We start from the raw sequence: 19,965 nt of genomic DNA on the forward strand, positions 1-19,965 counted from the left end.
ACTAAAGAAATGCCCTATTAAAGAACTGGGTCTAACCAAAACAATTTCAAAAACAAAAAGTTCTCCTTTGAAGTCAGCAGTTATGTTTTCTTTGTATCAGGAAAAGAAAAAGACATAAACTCTACAGAAGGGAAAATCATAATTGACCCAGAACCCCCTCGACCAGTCATGACTTCCTACTTTTTGCTATCAGAGAAATAAAATGAGGTACCGACCGATCTATGTACTACCTTTTTTTGTTTTTTTGGAGAGGTTTTCACTATAGGGCGCATGCGCTTGCCAGACAGACAGAGAGAGACAGAGAGACAGAAAGCCAGAAATCACCCCCCAGGGGGGATGGCCACGCCACAATCCCTTCTCCTCCATTCTCCTCTTGGTATCTTGGGCATGCATGCACACACGCCTGGCGTGAGTTTTTTAAGCCACCGGGTCCAGGACACGAACCGCAGTCAACTACGTGGGAGTCCAGAGACATAGCCATTACGCTAACTACTGGTCCCAGTACTACCTTTCTCTGAGACCCATCAGTAAACTCATATGGTACGAGTCACTATAAGAAGGAAGACACTGACTCAGAAAATGAAAGTACTTACCCAAGTTCACTCAGTTAATAAGTGACCAACCCAGAAGATGCATCAAAGTCTGCTGTTGCCAAAGCCCAGGTTCTTTCAACTAAGTGACCCAGCTAGGCGGCCATATGGACATTAGAAGATACAGGCCATTAAAAGGTACAGGCTAGAACTGATTAGTTTGTAAATATTCTTCTAATCAGGAAAAAAAAGAAAGAAACAGAGAAAGTAAGATCAATAACACCATGTTGTATTTTTAGTAATGGGCAGTAAGAACAACACACAACAATTTATGGAAAAGGAAAGGTATGTGTGTTCCCTGGGGCTGGAAAGTTGTTAGACATTAATAGCAAGAAAATTGTTAGGACACTGAAAAAAGGGAAAGAAAATGTCCTTGCTTTCTCCCCTGCAAAAACCTAATTGGCATAAAAGTGAGGAAAAAAACACAGGATGGGAAACCAAAGCAGATTAGGAATAGAAAAGAAACATAGGAGGAAACTATGAGAATATTTGAAAAAAAAAATGCAAACTGTTAAATAAAAATTTTAGGAGACCATTGTTTTGAACTAAGCTCCTACTGTAGGCCCAAAAGGACCAGAACAAAATGAAGTCATACAAGCTAACATGTCACATTACCAAACTGAAACTTTAAGGAACCTGATAAATTTCCCAAATAGACCAGTTTTTCCTAAAGAAGGAAATTGCAGTCTATCTAAGTCAGTGCTATAAGTAAGTAAAACTTAAGCACACCATGTGACTTTCTTCAGAATGTATACCCAAAGTAACTCTAGATGGGACCTAAACTCACTGGACTTACTGTTTTATGAACATCCTATTGCCCAAATACATTTTTCCTCTACCTTCCACACTCACTGACTCCACATTTTGCTTAAGATTAAGCCAAGTAGGGCCAGCAGATGGAGTGGTGGTTAAGGTTCTGGACTCCCACATGGCCAACCGTGGTTCTAGTCCTGGATCGAGCAGCTTGCTTTCTCATTCTCTCTCTCTCTCTCTCACTCTCTCTCTCTCTAGTCTCTGTGTGTGTGTGTGTGTGTGTGTGTGTGTGTGTGTGGTGTGTCTGGTGAGCACATGTGTTCTGTGGCAAATTAAAAAAATAGTAATAATAACAAATAAAATTAAATAGATAATTCTCTTAAAAAACAAAAAGAAGATTAACTAAAGTGACTCTAGATGATCATGTGGTGACCCTGCTCCCTTCATTTTAGATTTAACCAATCACTGTTATACAGGTCCTCTTCATTTAATGACAGAGTTCTATTTCTACAACTGGGTCATTAAGAAAGTTGGTTGATGGGGCCAACAGATCAAGCGTGGTGTTTAGGGCCCTGGACTCCCACATGGCAGGACACAGTTCAAGTCCCAGATCTGACAGCTTACTTTCTCACTTTCCTACACTCTCACTCTTTCTCTCTCTCTCTCTCTCTCTCTCTCTCTCTTTCTCTCTCTCTCTCTCTCTCTCTCTCTCTTGTTAAAAAAAAAAAAAATATAAATTAAAAAATAATAATACATAAAATTAAGTAAATAAATCTTAAAAAAAAAAAAAGTAAATTGGTCGAGCCTTTCCTGTTGCTTCCCATTGCAAGTGCCACTACTGTCATGTGCTTCACCATCTCCTCCCTCTTTTCTCAACAAGAAACAGATGCACATTTTGATGGTTGGATTAAATGCTGCTGGCAAGATGACTGCTCTGTACAAACTGAAGTTAAGAGAGGGCCTTATCACCATTCCTACCATTGGTTTTTAACACAGAAACAGTAGAATATGAGAACGTTTGCTTCACAGTGTGGGATGTTGGTGGTCAAGATAGAATAAGGTCTGTCTGAAAGCTTTACTTCCAGAATACTCAGGGTATTCTGTTATAGACAGAATGATCATAAAATAATTCAGGAAGGAGCAAAAGAACTGCAGAAAATGCTTCTAGAAGATGAGTTGAGAAATGCAGTGGTTCTGATTTTTGCAAACAAACAGGATTTGCCAAATGCTATGGCCATCAGTGAAATGACAGATACATTAGGTCTTCGGTCACTTCGTAATAGAACTTGGTATGTACAAGCCGCTTGTACTACACAAGGAACTGTTCTGTATGAGGGGCCTGACTGGCTGTCAAATGAGTTTATGAAATGTTAAATAAAACTGTACATTTAACCAAAATGTGTTGGATAGAATTGGTCTAGCCTTGTTACAACAAAGTTAGTGTCCATCTTGGTTATTAAGGCCTGGTTTGGGCAGAATATTCCAGCAATTAAACTTATTTTGTTGCCAATTACCATTTACCAGTTAAAATGTTATTTAGCAAGTACTTGATTTTTAAGAAATTCTTGGGAAGAAAGTTTCCTTCTCATTTTATTTCTCATAGGCCTAAATGTCTAGACATGCTATTGTGACACCTTTAAATAAATGTGGTTTGAATATTAAAAAAAAAAAAATTGGTCAAGGAGTCAGCAGATGGTGTAGTAGCTAAAACACTAAACTCCCACATGGCTGACCACAGTTCAAGCCCCAGACTCAGTGGCTTGAAAATCACACTGGACACATGTGCGTGGGCACCCAAAATGCAGGAGGAAAGTGGAGAAAGGCCTACAGCATAGCTACTGTCCCAGGAAGGGGGGTGATTTCTCTCTTTTCCTCTCACTTTCTCTGTCTCTGTCACTCTCTCTGGCAAGTGCACATTCCCCAAGGCAAATAACTCTAAAAAAAAAAAAAAAAAAGAGAGAGAGAGAGAAAGAAGAAAGAAAGAAAGATGGGACCAGCAGATGGCATAATGGTTATGTCACTGGACTTTCATGTAGTTGACCATGGTTTGAGTCCCATAGCCAGAGGCTTAAAACTCACAATGGGTGTGTGTGCAGGCATGCCAAAGATCCCCAGAAGAGAATGTAGGAAAAAGGATTGTGGCATGGCCAGCTCCCTGAGGGGTGATCTCTTGCTTTCTATCTCTGTGTCTCTCTCTATCTCTCCAGCAAGTGCATGTACCCTATAGCAAAACTCTCTATAAAAAAAAAGAAGAAAAGAAAGAAAAATGGTTAAGCTTACAGCAAATTGGTGGAGCTTAAAGGAGAGGTGTGATGAGTTGTGGTGCCATAGGGTATGTATTTTTCAATAGATGTCAAGTGACTCCACACTAGACTAATATAATTTAACTATACAAAACACATCCATTAGATGGGCTAGCCAGGGTGTGGTGGTTATGGCAGCTAGATCCTACATGGTCAGCTGCATGGTTTGAGTCTCAGACCCAGCAGCTTGAGAAACATACTGAGTGCATGTGAGTGTGTGTGCCCCAAATCCTGAAAGGATGGAGGGATGGAGGAGAAGGGACTGTGGTGTGACTGTCCCCCATGAAGGGTACTTTTTCACTTTCTCTCTCTTGCCCTCTCTCTCTCTCTGACTCTCTTCAGAAAGCCCACTTGCCCTAGAGCAAATTTAAAAACGAATGCAGTAGGTAAGCGCCAGAGAGTAACAAGATGCGCCACAACACAATTATAAAAACCAATGTCATCATTTTTATTTATTCTGAACACTGCTATGGATGCACAATAAAGTACGAATTTGTAAACAGAACATGTAATCTTGCATGATTGTGAATGCTTCATGTAGTGAATACTAACCTACTGAGGGAGTAAGACAAAGACCGAGAAAGGGGTGGTCTGAGAAGCACAGACTGAGAAAGGGGATTCCTCACACTAGAAAACTAGTCATAAGTCCCTCCTGGGGGGTGATTTCTCGCTTTCTGTCTCTCTGTCTCTCTGCGTCTGTCTGGCGAGCGCATGCGCCCTATAGCAAAAACAAAGAGAAAAAAAAACTCTCAAAAAAAAAAAAAAGAAGAAAACTAGTCATAAGTCCCAATGGTCATTAAATAGGTAGGTCATTAAGTGAGAGGTAGCTGTATCAGACTTCCTGATGCTCACTCCGCCCCTATTTGTGACTTTTTCCTTTAAAATCATCCTGAAATGGGGACAGACAGTGGCATAGAAGTAAAACAGAACACACCATGGCACAAATCCACGTGGGAAGATTCCACTTCATGTCTGGAGACCTCCCTGAATACGCTGAGCATATGTGTCCCTGCGATTCAAGATGGCTGAAGCTGGGAGTTGATCACAGCATCAGAACACAGTTGGAGGGTGCTGTACCTCTCCCTGTCTCTCTCCCTCTCTGTCTCTCTTACTAATGGAATAAATAAATAAATCTTTGGGAGAAAAGAATTATCCCAGGGCTGGTCCTAGAGCCTAGTGGTTAAGGAATCTAGATTCCACATAGACAACTATGCAGTTCGAATCAGGTTCCAATGACTTGAAAAACACAACAGGTACATATGTATGCATGCTCTCCTGACAAGATGGAGAAATTGAAGAGAAGGGATTTTTTTTAAGAGGTTTTTGCTATAGGGCGCATGTACTCGTCAGACAGAGAGAGACAGACAGAAAGCGAGAAATCACCCCCCAGGGGGGATGGCCACGTCTCAATCCCTTCTCCTCCATTCTCCTCTCGGGATCTTGGGCACGCACGCACACGCTCCTGGCGTGAGTTTTAAGCCACCGGGTCCAGGACACGAGCCACAGCCGACTACATGGGAGTCCAGCCATTACGTTAACTGCCGGTCCCGAGAAGGGATTTTGATGTGACCATCCTCCGGGGAGAGAGTTGTTTTCTCCCTCTCTCTTTGTTTCCCTGTCTCTCTGGAGAGCACTCCCAGCCATGGAATAAAAAAAAAAAAAAAAAAGACAATGACCCCAAACCTGTAACACTTCAGCACACATTATCAGACACAACTTGGATTTTATGATATCTGAGTTATTGTCCTAACTCTGGCCCAGATGAAGTCTTTGCTTTACTTGCTTCGCTTCATCCATTTTTTTATAGTTTGACACAGAAAGAATTTCAGAGTAAAAGCAGAAATAGCTTAGTTGTTGTAAGAAAAGCAGGACGGTTAATTAACAAGGGGGATAAAAATGGCCTGCAGGTAATATTTATCACCCTTCTCAGTCTTCCTGTGACTTATCTGTGCCCATCTGTCAGCTTGATCTTTTCCACGTGTCTGCTGCCACATACACAGGCCACTAATTTACTGAAAATACTACTGAAATTAGATTGCTTCTGGCCTTCCTGTTGTTTTGTTCTAACTTTTTTTTAATTATGCTTATTTGTTTGCCTGTTTACGTTTTCATTTGGCAAGTGAGGATATACCCAGGCTGGGCAGCTTTGTCTTCTCAACCCACAGCAGAAAGAAAGCACAGGAAGTACCTTGCAGTTCAGAAGCACTCCTTTCTACATTTTCAAACTGACTTTGCCAAATGCCCTTGTATGCACATCGCTCTCCCCCTGGGCTGAGAAACCTAAATCTGAAACAGTCTGACAAGAGCAAAGAAAGCAATTGCAATGCTGTATTTGTGTGATTTAACAAAGAACACAGCTAAATGAATAATTCTTATTATGAACAGAGTCCAGTTAGATCTGCAGCAAAGTCCATTAGACTCTCTGAAGAAATAAGTAGGTGCTACAATCAGATTATAAATGTTTTTACTTTTAATACAGGGACAAAGTGATTTCAAGTTAAGTCAGTTGAAAGGCTGATATGAATCTGGTTTTGGCCAGTATCTCCCAAAGACAGTTGTGACATTTCTAATGTCACATGATGTTTGTAATCAGCAATAGCCTGTAGAGCAACTCTACATAGGGCCTAAGGCTGTGATTGGATTTCTTCAGCCTCCGGAGAGCAGGCAGGCCACCCAAATGCTCCAGCTTCAAACTAGCTCTGGCTGCAGAAGGGATTTCTGGCCCTGCCCTTCAAGGGTACCACCAGGCTGGATGGCTGCTGTGAGCTGTTATTTTCCCCTCATTTTCCCAAAAGTCTGTGTGAGAGGGTTCTGCACCTCCCAATAGGTGCAATCCCAACATCTGGATGCAGCCTTCTCACATTCTTCTCGCACTGAGCAACGTCTTACAGGGAGTCCCTGCTGCTTTTCACTCTCCAGTTCATCTGCTCATCATCTGGTACACAGAAGCAAAGAGCTGGACCGAGGAAGAAGCAAGTGCATTTTGGAGGTTTGCTTTTACCTGGAAACAAATACTTGAGGGAGAAAAATATAATGCATTAAAGGCCAAGGATATGAGATTAAGTGTTTAGTTTCCACAAGATAATTTAAAATGTGGGTGGTTATAAGTACTGAGATGGGTGGCAGTGGGAAGAAACGAGTCTTCATATCCTGTTCTAAGTCTGCAACTCTGTTCCACCTCTTTGGTACCACCATGGCCCTGAAGACAGACCTGGATCCTTTCTATGAGGCTCTAAGGCCGCATTTTCCTACTTCAAAGTCTGTGCACTCTTGGAGGCCACCCACTAAGATCCTATTTTCTGCCTGAAGGACTCCTTGGCTCATCCGCAGGGCAGAGATAACTGGCATGCCAGTGAATGATGAGCCCAGGGACCCAGCCACTTCCCCTTCTCTTCAGGACCCCCTACTGACTCACTGCTCTGGTATTCCCAAAGAAAATAGGAAGATTTTTATCAGATGATTAAATTGCATATTTGAGGTTTACACATGAGAACTAAATAACAAAGGTAGACATTTTTAAACAGTGGGAAAATTTAACTTCAAAATCTATAAGGGACACAAAAAACATTATAGGAGAGCTGACTACAGCACCTACAAATATGACTTTTTGGCATAAGGATTATTTTGAATTCATTATTTTCTGAAATGGCAGACATTGGAAAAGCCCTGAAAACAAATAGAAATTATCCTTCCACAAGGGAGATTTTAATTTAGGATGGAAATCTCCATTTGTAAGGTTGTCTCTGATAAGTGCCAGGAGAGAAGGGTGAAGAAGGATGAAGAAGGATGAAGAAGGATGAAGAAGGATGAAGAAGGATGACTAAATTACTACAGACCCTTTATTGTTGTTGTTGCTGTTGTTGTTGGAGAGGGTTTTTGTTTGGTTTTGGTTTTGTTTTTTGTTTGTTTGTTTGTTTGTTTTTTGCTATAGGGCGTGTGCAATCGCCAGAAAGACAGAAAGAGACAGAGACAGAAAGCGAGAAATCATCCCCCCTAGGAGGGATGGCCACACTGCAATCCCTTCTCCTCCATTCTCCTCTCGGGATCTCCCCCGGCGTGAGTTTAAGCCGGGTCCAAGACTCAAACTGTGGTCAACTACATGGGAGTTCAGTGACATAGCCATTACGCTAACTGCTGGTCCCTAAATTACTACAGAGTCTTATCAATGGAGAAGGTGCCAATAAACGTACAACCACCTTACCAGTGTTCACAACTCTTTTTTTTTTTTTTTTTGGAGAGGTTTTTGCTACAGGGCACATGCTCTCACCAGGCACACAGAAAAAGAGAGACAGAAAGCAAGAAATCACCCCCCAAGGGGGATGGCCACGCCACAATCCCTTCTCCTCCCGGGATTGTGGGCACGCATGCACATACGCCTGGCATGAGTTTTAAGCCACCGGGTCTGAGACGCGAACCGCGGTGAACTACATGGGAGTCCAGCGACATAGCCATTACTCTAACTGCTGGTCCCCACTACTCTTTTCCAGGACACTTTCCCCTTACTGGCCTTCCCCACACCTTTGCTTCCTTGTTCCAGGGGAAGACAGAATTTAAGACTGAACTCAAAGCCATCTCTGAGATTGGCTCTTTGTTTCACAAATATCTCTCATGTAAACATGAAGTAGGCATGTAAACAAACTAGTGTTTTTTTTTTTCTTTTGTTATAGGAAGTGCCCTCTAAGCACTTAGAAAGGATAGAGAGAAAACCATCTTTTCCCTCTCTCATGGTTGTCTGAATGTCTAATGTCAGCAAGTACCTAATGCAGAATTTTAATATATCCAGACCATTTCATGTTATTAAAGGATCTAAAATTTATATGCAAAGGTGATGGTCTCAGAACTCTGCTCTTGTGCAACCGTATTCAATCTCAGCCTCCTTGTCCTCTGAGGCTCTGATAAAGACTAGCACTACAGCCTGGAAATGTACTGTCACTTCGTGATCTATCCCAGCAAGTATTGGTGCACTTTCAGAGCACAGCAACAGGAGCAATTACCTGTATTTCCAAGAAATTGTATCTGTCCCCCAAATCTCCACATTTATTTTCTCGTCTGGAGAAACAGTGAAAAGAAATCCTGAGTAAAAAAGTGACTATTTTTTGGTCTACACCACCCACTTTGTTCTGCCACATAACTCACCCAAACACGACCACAGAAGCACTTCGCCAGATTCGTAGAAAGCACAGTTGTTTACTGGTCATAACTTCAATGTGAAAAAAATATGGATATGAGACACAGAAGCAATCAGTTACCCATCAGGCCATTTGGCCACTACATGGCAGATCTATATTTAAGACTTAGTCCATAACTTGCTACACTAAGTGTCTGTAGTACTCAGTACTCACTAAAATGTTAGATGTCCACTTGGCTTGAACTAGCCCTCCTCTACCCCAGTACCTAAGTCTCATTCCTGAATGTATTAGCTATTCACTAATTACAGAGAAAGCTGGGTAAGCTCTCCTTAATCCAATTTAAGTAAGCAGAATGTAAATGAGCTATGTCCTTGCAGCTTGTGCCATGTTGATTAAATAACCATGTATAAGCCTTCAGAAATGCAGTTAAAATTAAGAGTAAATGCACATTCCCCAAAAGACTATTGTCCTTGACAATAGCCTCGAAATATTAAGAGCACGCATCAAATCAAGACTCGCCTGTCTTCAATATTCAGTTCAGTAAGCCTTTATCAATCATCTACTATGTACAGATGCCTGGGCTTGTCATTTCAGGGGGCATAAAGATGAATAAGACATGGTACCTGCACCAGAAGAACTTACTCATTTCTCATTCATTAAGGTATTGACACCTTTTTTTTTTTTTGAGAGATTTTCACTGTAGGGCGCGTGCGCTCGCCAGACAGACAGAGAGAGACATAGAGACAGAAAGCGAGAAATCACCCCCCAGGGGGGATGGTCACGCCGCAATCCCTTCTCCTCCATTCTCCTCTCGGGATCTTGGGCACGCACGCACACGCACCCGGCGTGAGTTTCAAGCCACTGGGTCCGGGACGTGAACCGCGGTCGACTACGTGGGAGTCCAGCGACATAGCCATTACGCTAACTGCTGGTTCCCTTGACACCTTTTTAGTACCTAATTTTATTTTCTGCTCCCAGCAAGACTTGCATTGGGCAAAATCAAACCATGTCATGCTTCTTCTGGCATGAGTTGAATCCTATAATCAAAATACCAATGCTGAAATAGTGGAGAGAAATATTAATGATTTTTCTTAGAAATTTAATCTGTGTTGATTAGGATATCTTTATCCAAATCAATTCCCCCCCCCAAATAAAAAGGGTTCTCAGACATTTGTTTTCATGTAATTTTCCTTCTGGTTTTCTCTAAGACCCATTTTCTCCTATTATTTATTAAAGGAAAAGAATCTAGCTACCTTCTCCTCAGCAAAACACAAAAGCAGTGAGATAAGGTTGTCAAAAGAAGGGTCTCCATCATATCTTCTGCAATTTGGAGAGCGCCTCTTATCCAACATTCTGAACACCAACGAAATGCTGTATATGCAATGCCCAGAGACACCAATTCTAATGGGCCCAAGCAGAGCTAATTTTTTAATTCATATCAGCAACATAACATATACAAATACAAGATAGACACCCCGGTAGGGCTGAATCCAGAATGAGAAGCACCTGACACCTGACGTCTTTGCCCACCTATCCAACTACACAGAAAAATACATCATCATTTGAGAAAATACTCTAGCCTGAGTCGAAGTTTGCTTGGAAGTAAAGGGTACAGAATTCAGCACCAACGGGTCATGACACTTTGGCACAAGGATTATTGTGAGCTAAGGACAATTGAGAACCAGTACATGAAGGAAAAACTTGATTTCCCTTTAACTGCCTAAAACTAATGTATAAATTCCCCTTGGGTAAGGGAAATTTGCATTTATAAATGTAATAGTTCATTTGTAAAAGTTTCTTCACACTAGGAAGAAAGCTACTCTCAAAGACAACCCGATTACCTGAGAGATTCTTATCTCCACAGCAAGATGACCCTAACTTTGCCACATTTCCTCCCACTTTTTTCCCCGTGACTTGCCTCTCTGGTCCAGAAGCCCAAAGCCCTTCTCCTCTGTTTAGCCTAATATGGTATATAAACCTCCATCATCTGGCTGCCTTTTGAACATTATTTTTTTAAGTTTACTTATTTCTTCCATGATCAAGCAAGGCAGAGAAAGAAAGAGAGAAAGAAAAAGACAGCACTCCCAACACAGTCCTGAAGTCACTATCCACCCCTGTCGTCAGCCTTCGGCCTTTAGCCCAGAATATGGGCATACACATGCCTAATATACTCAGGGAGGCCCTTGGACTTGAACCAGGAACCATCCCAGGTGCCTTGCAGAGCAATGTTATTACCATCTGGTCCCTTGCTTTCCATTGTGAGCTCTTTTGCATATATTTGTAATTTGAACTATTTTTTCTCTTGTAAATATGTCTTCTATTAGTTTGACTTATGGGTTCTAGTCATTGAATCTAGACAATAGAAGAATTAGATTTTTCCTCCCCTACATAAATCCTAGCAAAAACACTAGATGGCACTTTCTTTGTGTGCACCCTAGGACATCTCTCAATAGAGTGCAGTCTAGATTAAAGGGAGGTGCAATTATGCTAACATAAACCAAGTGCTCTCCCTCAAGGGGGAAGATTAATGGCAAACTTCTGGGCTGCCTGAGTTCTTGGGCTCTATTTGCTGTTTGCACAGCTGAGGAAGCGCTCTTGTTTCCATTCAGGTTCAGCCTGACATTCTGTGCCTCTATTGAACCTCATACCACCTGCCTTCTTGACCCAAAATCAGAACAGTATTTGAGACCTTCAAACAGGATTTAAAAGGATGGCCCTTCAAAATGGGCTATTATTAGTTCAATGACCAATTTCTGCCCATAATAATTTTCCATTTATTCCTAAAAGACGAGGATCCTATTTTATTGATATTTGTGGGTTATTTCCCCTACACATCAACTCCAGTACATGGCACTATGCATGGTTTAAAATAACACAACTGATGTTCATTAGGAAGAAAAAATATTTTTTTCTCTACTGTGTTATGGGGCCTATAAATTGAAATGAAAGAAGACAGTATAACAGGAGAAAAAAATACTTACACGTGCAACATGCAGATATGCAAGAGTGCTAAAGATGAGAAGCTCAGAATTTGGGTTATAGGCATAACTTAGTAGGGAAGAGGGATAAAATGCTTCTACGAGCAGAACAAGTAGGGTCTTTAGGAAAGACAAATGGTTTTTTAAGAGAACAAATGGGAGATAAGAAAGTCTGTGATAACATTTGTTTATACCTGTCTTTCAATATTCTTCATGGCCATGAAACTCCCTGGGAAAGAGAATTTATGGCAGGTGTACTTTTGATCTCTCTCCCAAAGAACTACCCTGAAAAGGGAATTTATGGCTATCTCATTTCCCAGAGGGTCCTGCTTTTAGTGAGATAAAGAATTCTCTGAGAAAGCTTCTTTCTATATTTGTTGAATCTCAAGTGTTTTCCATTTAAAATGGTCTTTATAAAGTTGAAGTTCAGAAAACCAAACCCCAAAGTACAGCCCACTGGCATGCTAAATATTTTGAACTAAAGGAGATGGGAAGGCCTTAAAAGCATCTTCTGAAGCATAGACTATCTCTGATCTTCTCCTGCCCTCCTATCTCCCACTTCTGTTTCTCCCCGAAAGCAAGTCATAGGAACCAGACTTTTCCCTGAGGCCCTTCCTTAAAACTAGAACTGAACTCCTCTTCCCCAAAGCAAGCCATAAAACCAAAAGGTGACTCTCCCTTCTCCTTTGAAGACCGTCATTCTGGAGGTGTCCTTCCCATAGCCGGGAGGAAGAAATGCAACACAGAAAGACCAAGAGGAATCTGCACAGGCCTTGGGATTCTCCCTTTAATGTATTGCCATTAGATCATGTTCTTTGTCCAATCATATTTCTATATGGCTGTCCATTCTTCATGGACTCTAAGCTAAAAAATGGACAATTTCTCTGGATGTTTGTTTGTTTAAGCCTCCTGTGTCACATGATACTTTCATTACATAAAGTTGCTATGAATTTCTCTTGTTAACCCATCTTTTGTTACAGGAGAGTTTGCTGTGAATCACGATAGACAAAGAAAACTATCAAATGTTTTTTGCTACTACAGTACCAACTCTGAGGTTCTGACAGGTCCCACATGCTCAATTAATCAAACTAAAACAAATAAACAAAAACAAAAAACACTGAACTGAATGAAACATATGTGGAACATGTTTCTGTCAACCTAAAATGAAAGCTGAGGCATAATTAGTGAAATAGAAGTAACTTATTTGAGCCAGAGCTTAGGATAAATTGCCAGGTGACACAGACTCCTGGTTGTCAAAAAGCAGTGGCCTAAAAGGCTGGTTTAGGAGTGAGTCTTAGTGGGTGGGTAGTAGGGGCTGGGAGGGAGGGGGTCATGGGAAAAACAGACAAAGCATTTAACAGACACGAAAGTGAAATTATCTATTGATGATAATTTATACACTAATAGCTTTTACTTGACTAATATGCACTATATTTATGCTGGGAAAAGCCATGTTGTACATTATAAAGATATACAGTGATTAAATGTAAATGAAATATATATAGGTAAAGTCATGACCCATATATATAGATAGATAGAGATGTACACTTTAAGAAAAAAAAGTCTGGCTTCTTTAACAAATGAAAGGACAAGATGAAGGTAGGTAGGGTCAGCAATGGCATGGTGGTAGAGGCACTGGACTTCCACATGGCCAACCATGGTTCCAGCATTGAATGTGGCAGCTTGCTTTCTTGCCTTCCTTCTCTTTCTGTCTGTCTGTCTGTCTCTCTCTCTGGTGAGTGCACGTGCCCTATAGCAAATTAAAATAATAACAATAATAATAAATAAAATTCAGTAATTTTTTTATAAAGAGATGAGGGGAGGTAAGTTGGAGTATCCCAGTTTGTGTTATGTAAACTAAAATATATACCTTTTGTGCCATAACCTCATAACCGAGGTCTCAAGCTCATGCTTTACTCATTTCTTAAAATTGAATGGACAGGGCCAGCAGACGGTGTGGTGATTAAGGCACTGACCCCCCACATTACCATGGTTCAAGTCCTGGGCTTGGCAGCTTTTTCTCTCTCTCTTTCCTCTCTCTCTCTCTCTCTGTTGGGAGCATGTGCCCTATAGCAAATTGTAAAATAATAATAATAGGGTCTGGAGGTGGCATGGTAGTTAGGGTGCTCCCACAGGGCTGACTGCAGTTCGGGTCCCAGACCTAGTGGCTTGCTTTCTCACTAGTTGTGTGTGTGTGTGTGTGTGTGGTTAAATTTTTAAAAATAGTAATTATAAATAAAATGAAATAAATAAGTCTTAAAAATGAATAATAATAAGAAGAAATAAAATTAAATAAGTAATTCTTTTTTTAAAAAATTAAATGGACAGACTGCTATGAGCTGATTTTCTGTCTCAGTCTCAGTTTCGGGCTAAATAAAATGCTTCGTAAGCTGACCACTGAAAGATTTAATTTTTCCCAAATGTTGGAAGTTGCTAGGGATTATGACCTTAGTTAGGCAGTTATAGCTCAGGGAACCAACCTAGAGCACAAAGAAACTTTAAGGAGGGATAATATGTCTCTATTATGCAAAGTAACTCCCTGCATCATGAGACCTACAAGAAACAAAAATAAGGAACAAGCTGAAGAAAAAAATTAATGGGTCATGGGGCATATATTTTAGAATAAACAAAGAGTCTGAAGCAAAAAAGGGAGACTCTGGGAAGGAGTCATTGCTGCTCAACTCCCTTGGCAATGGCCTGTTCCATCTGTGGGACGTTTCTCTGTCTCTCTCAATAAACCTTGTGCTCAGCTTGTCTCCTTGTCCTCCAAATTTTGTCTGACATAGGAAGACATGGGCCGCATATTTCTCAACCTAACAAAAAGAAGCTCTGAATTTGAATTCTATTAGTTGGAGGCCAATGAACAGACCTCTTTTGGCTCTAAGCTAGAAGAGCCAACAGCTCTGCCTCAATTCCAGGCCTGCCCTTTGGACCAAGATGGCAACAGACCCAATATCCATCTATGTTTCTTCAGCCAAGACAGAGGTTTTCTCCTTGTTTTGTCTTTGAAAGTAATTTGACTGGAAAAATTAAACAACACAGATAAACATTAGAAAGATAGAATGGAATTAGATAGCACTGATTTGTGGTCTACTGTTTGACCTGTTTACCTAAGGGAAAGAAAAACAATTAAGAGCAGTCTGTGGAATTTAAGGTCCATTAAAATGTTACAGGCCTGAGTAAGCATAAGCCTGAGACTTTGAAGGCCCCACACCCATCAGAGTTATTACACAGACCAGTTTTTTGCATTATTTTTATTTTTTAAAACATTGTTCTATCATTTGGGTTTTTGTTGCCAGAGGGCATGTGTGCTCACCAGAGAGCGATCCAAAGACACAGAGAAAGAAAGAGAAAGTACCTCCTAATGGGATATGATCATGCCATGATCCCTTTTCATTTCTCTATACTGTCGGGATTTGGGGCACACACACACGCACCCCGAGCTTGTTTTTCAATCAACCAGGCTGGGATTCAAACCACCCTGGAAACCACGCGGAAGTCAACATAGGGCTTGACCACTGCCTGACAGGGCTGGTCCAAGACATGTTTTAATTTACAGTAAACTGATGGATGCTACAAAAGATTACAGATTTTAGAACATGACTTCCACCATTTTTTCATCCAGTATCCTTAAAGTCATGAGGTGAAGAATAAAGAATAGCCAATCAATTGCCTACATCATTTTAAATGAACCAATGTAATTTCTCAACAGCTTTCAAATCTCCTCTCCTCTCCCTATTTGTTATATAAAGCAGCTTTCTCAGTGGCCATTTGATTAAGAACATGTCTAAGAAACCAATTTGCTACTCCAGGCAATTTGTCCTAAGTCCTGGCTCAAATAACACTTCTATTTCACTTATTATGTCTCAGACTTTTTTTAAGGTTGACACTAAGTAGCTTGGTCTTGACCAAGCAAATAGGGACAGTTTCGCTCCTTTTCTTACCTGATGTCTTTTATTTCATTCTGTTGTCTCACTGTATTGGCTAGGACTCCCAGCACTATGTTGAAAAGGAGTGGAGAAAGTGGGTAGCCTTGTCTTGTTTTTAGTGGTAACGCTATCACCTTCTCACTCAGTCTGATGTTCACAATGGGTTTGTTTTATATGGCTTTTATTATATTGAGGAATGGCCCTTCCACTCTTATTTTGCCGAAAGTCTTGATTATGAAGGGACGTTGTTTTTAATCAAATGCTTGTTATGCATCTATAGTTATGATCATATGATTGTTACCTTTGTTTCTGTTATGGTGGTTAAAATATGCAACAATTAGGTGTTACAATCTACATATCCCTTTAGATCTAGCGGTCTTTCTTTCACACATGTGGGTGTCCTGGCATTGAGTGCATAAATATTTATAATTGTTCTATCTTCTTGATGAATTAATTCTTTTAGAACTATGTAGTGTTCTTTGTCTCTTTTTACACTTTTTATTTTAAGGTCTATTTTGTCTGATCTCAATATCATAACTCCCACCTTTATTTCATTTCTGTTTGCATGAAATCACTTTCTCTAGTCCTTCACTTTCATTCTATTTATGCCTTTGTCAATGAGGTGTGTTTCTTATAAGCAACGTATAGAGAGGTCCAGTTTTTCCAACCATTATGCCAATCTGTATTGTTTTTTTTTTAGTTGGAGAATTTAATCCATTAATATTCAAGGTTATTATTGATATGTGTGGACTTAGCCCTGACATGGACTCTTCTCTTCTTCTTTTTTTTTTTCTTTTCTACTTATTTTGTATCTTCTTGCTTTGTTTATTTCCTTTTAATTTTCTAGGTGTAGTGTTCTCTTAATGATTTCCTAAAGGACTGGCAAATTCTTTCAGCTTCTTTTTATCTGGGAATGATTTTATTTCTCCTTACCATTTGAAGGATAATCTTGCAGGGTATAGTATTCTTGGCTGAAATGGTTTTTCTTTGAGAGTTTTAAATATGTCTTCCTATTCTTTTCCTTCCCTGCATTGTTTCAGTTGAGTAATGAGGTAATCTTTGTAAGTAACCTGGAATTTCTCTTTTGTCATTTTTAGAAAATTGTCTTTGTCTTTAATTTTTTATCAGTTTGACTATGACGTGCCTTGGAGAGATCTTATATTAAACCTATGTGGGGTTCTTTGTATTTCCTGGATTTGGATTTCTGTGTGCTTCTCTAAATTTGGAACATTTTCAACTAGTGTACCATGAAAGAGATTTTCTAAGCCTTTACCCATCTCTTCAACTCTGGAATACTCACAATACAAATATTCGGCTATTTAATAATGTCTAGAATTTCCCATATGTTGCCCTCATTTTTAGTGGTTATTTTTACATTTTTCTTGCTTGATTAGACTAAACTATGTCTCAAGGTCAGAGATTCTTCTACATGGTCTAATCTGTTAATGTTTTCAGTGGAGGTTTTATTTCCTGCATTGTATTCTTTCACTACAGAAGTTCTGTTTAATTTTTTTCAGGATTTCTATCACTTTATAAGATTTCTCTTTCAAGTCATGGAACGATTTTCTCATTCCCAGATATTTGTTACTTGTTTTCTCTTCTATCTCACTGAGTTTAATTATGATAAGTATTCAGAATTCTTTTTCTGATATTTCTGTGATTTCTTATGTTTTTTTCATTATTGGAAAACAAAACAAAAGAACCTTCATTTTAGTCCTGAACCTTTTCTTGTCCTCTGTTTTCTCCTCTGTGCACCCTCCCCACCCTACCTCTTCACATGGGCTAAAAAGAGTAGTGGAAAAGCACAAAATTGGGAGGTAGTTCCTAGCCAAGCCTTCTGGCACATCACAGCTGGTTGCCCAATCTAAATCTTGCTCTTGGAGAAGACCTAAATATGCCACCTCAGAATATACCTTTTTGGCATAGGGCTTAACTTAAGCTGGTTATTTTGAGAAATCGCAGACAGAGAAGCTCTGAAAACAGAATAAAAGTTACCTTTCTGTAAGAGAAATTTTTATCTATAAAGGAAATCTCCATTTCTAAGAGTGTCTGCTCTCTGTATGAGGAAGAGAAAAGAATATGCCTCTAAATCACTAGAAATTTATTAATTTATTATTATTATTATTTTATACAGGCTTAAATCTGCATAACAAACTTTACTCATGTTAAACACACTTTTCCTGGATACCTCACCATAAACGGCCTCCCCCTGTGTTCTTTTACCTTGTTTCAATGAAAGTTGATATTCAAGCCCAAAGTCAAAACCATCTCTTTCAGATAGACTCATTTTTTATTTGTATCTCCCAAGTGTATATGATCAAGATGTGTTAATAAACTTGTGTTTTTATCTTGCAATTTCTTTTACTACAGGGGTCTGTCCATGAAAGGTAGAGGGAAACTTATTTTTGTTTCTTTACTCCCTCCTCATTTTCCTCTTTTCAGCCTTCTCACAATGCACCCAAAGATGAGTTCATTTGGGAACCAGCAGTTAGCGTAATGGCTATGTCGCTGGACTCCCATGTAGTCAACCGCGGTTCGCGTCCCGGATCTGGTGACTTAAAACTCATGCTGGGTGCATGTGCGTGCGTGCCCAAGATCCCAAGAGGAGAATGGAGGAGAAGGGATTGCGGCGTGGCCATCCTCCCTGGGGGGTGATTTCTAGCTTTCTGTCTCTATGTCTCTCTCTGTCTGTCTGGTGAATACACGCACCCTATAGTGAAAATCTCTCCAAAAAAAAAAAAAAGATGAGTTCATTACTAGTAAGAAAGTTCTTTCCCTTTACTATTATTATAACTCCCCAAGAGATGTATGTGGCAGAGCAGGTAGCACAGGGTTGTTTGGTGGTGTTTTGGTAAAACATATCAGCAAGACTGGTCAAACCATGCAACGGCCAACACAATGGGAAAAGTCTCACATCTCATGTCCTTCACTTTCAATGATGACTGACAGATCTCTGCTAAATTGAAGAATTGAGGTAGTCAATTTTGAGATGTTAGGGATTCTTAAACGAGGAGTAAATGTGGTCATCCTTTGAACTAAGCCCGGGTAACCTTACAACAAACACAGTTTGATGAAAAGGAATAAGCAATATCTAAAAGTCTATGGAACATGACATTTACTTATGAATAGCTCTGTAAGGAGTTTTAGCTTTAGCTAGATCTCTGATATTATGGAGGAGAAGGGATTGCGGCGTGGCCATCCTCCCTGGGGGGTGATTTCTAGCTTTCTGTCTCTATGTCTCTCTCTGTCTGTCTGGTGAATACACGCACCCTATAGTGAAAATCTCTCCAAAAAAAAAAAAAAAGATGAGTTCATTACTAGTAATAGAAAAAATGTGACAAAAATCTCTCCTTACATGTCTCTGCAGTGTTCATAACTATAGTGGAAACTAAGAAAAGTAAAAATATAAGTGTCGGGAGTTTGGGGGATCCATTTGTTTAGGCGTTCTGCTTGGGATTTGCACTTGCTTGCTACCAGAGTTTTAAGACATCAAAGCAAAATTCAGGAGATGTGAGAGGCTGGGAATATCAAATAAGCCAATAGCCTCTGTGCTGACAACTCCAGTATCCACATTGACCTCCAAAAGTCAGCAATGGGGATAAATTTGTGGCTTGGTGGAAATCTACAAGTTGTCCAAGACTCTAGAGGATTCCTTTCTAGGTTATCAGATTGTATTGGGAGCTATTTCACAAGTCAATATGTTGTGTAGGGCTAATAGCAATGCAAAATAATTCTCTGCTATAGATATACAAATTCTACCCAGTCTGGTAAGGATCCACTAACTTCCCTCTGCCAATGTAAAAGGAGCTAGGTTTTCCAAGCTTTTGCACATCTATTTAAGTGTTCCTATACGCCATATGTTTTTGCTTTTTTTACATTCTTTTAACCTGGCTTTTACATATCATCAGTTTAAGTGAAGTACAATCTTTAGCATGTGTTTATTTTTATATCTATGTGAGAGTTGAGTTTTTTAAAGTTTTAGGATTTTTTTGTTTTTGTTTTTGCTATAGGGTACATGTACTCCTCAGGATAGAGAGAGGGAAAGTGAGAAATTACCCCCCATCTCCCAGCAGGGATAGCCACACTATAGTGTCTTCTCCATTCTCTGCTTAGAATTCTGGGCATAAATGCACACATGCCCGTCATGATTCTCAGGCCACCACATCTGGGATGCAAACCGTGTAGTCGACAATGTGGGATCTAGCACCTTGACCAACATGCCTCCCGCCAGCCCTGAGAGTTGAGTTTTAATTGATAAGCATCCACAACTTGACAGAAGAGAA

The 19,965-nt window shown here is 40.0% G+C and overlaps 1 pseudogene; it reads left to right on the top strand.

Annotated features, from left to right (window-relative positions):
- Nucleotides 1-2,186: 2,186 nt before the first annotated feature.
- LOC106735803 (ADP-ribosylation factor 4 pseudogene) lies at nt 2,187-2,717 on the top strand (annotated as a pseudogene).
- Nucleotides 2,718-19,965: the final 17,248 nt, after the last annotated feature.

The sequence above is a fragment of the Tupaia chinensis genome, unplaced genomic scaffold (genome assembly GCF_000334495.1).
Source record: "Tupaia chinensis unplaced genomic scaffold, TupChi_1.0 Scaffold000532_1, whole genome shotgun sequence".
Lineage (NCBI taxonomy): Eukaryota > Metazoa > Chordata > Mammalia > Scandentia > Tupaiidae > Tupaia > Tupaia belangeri.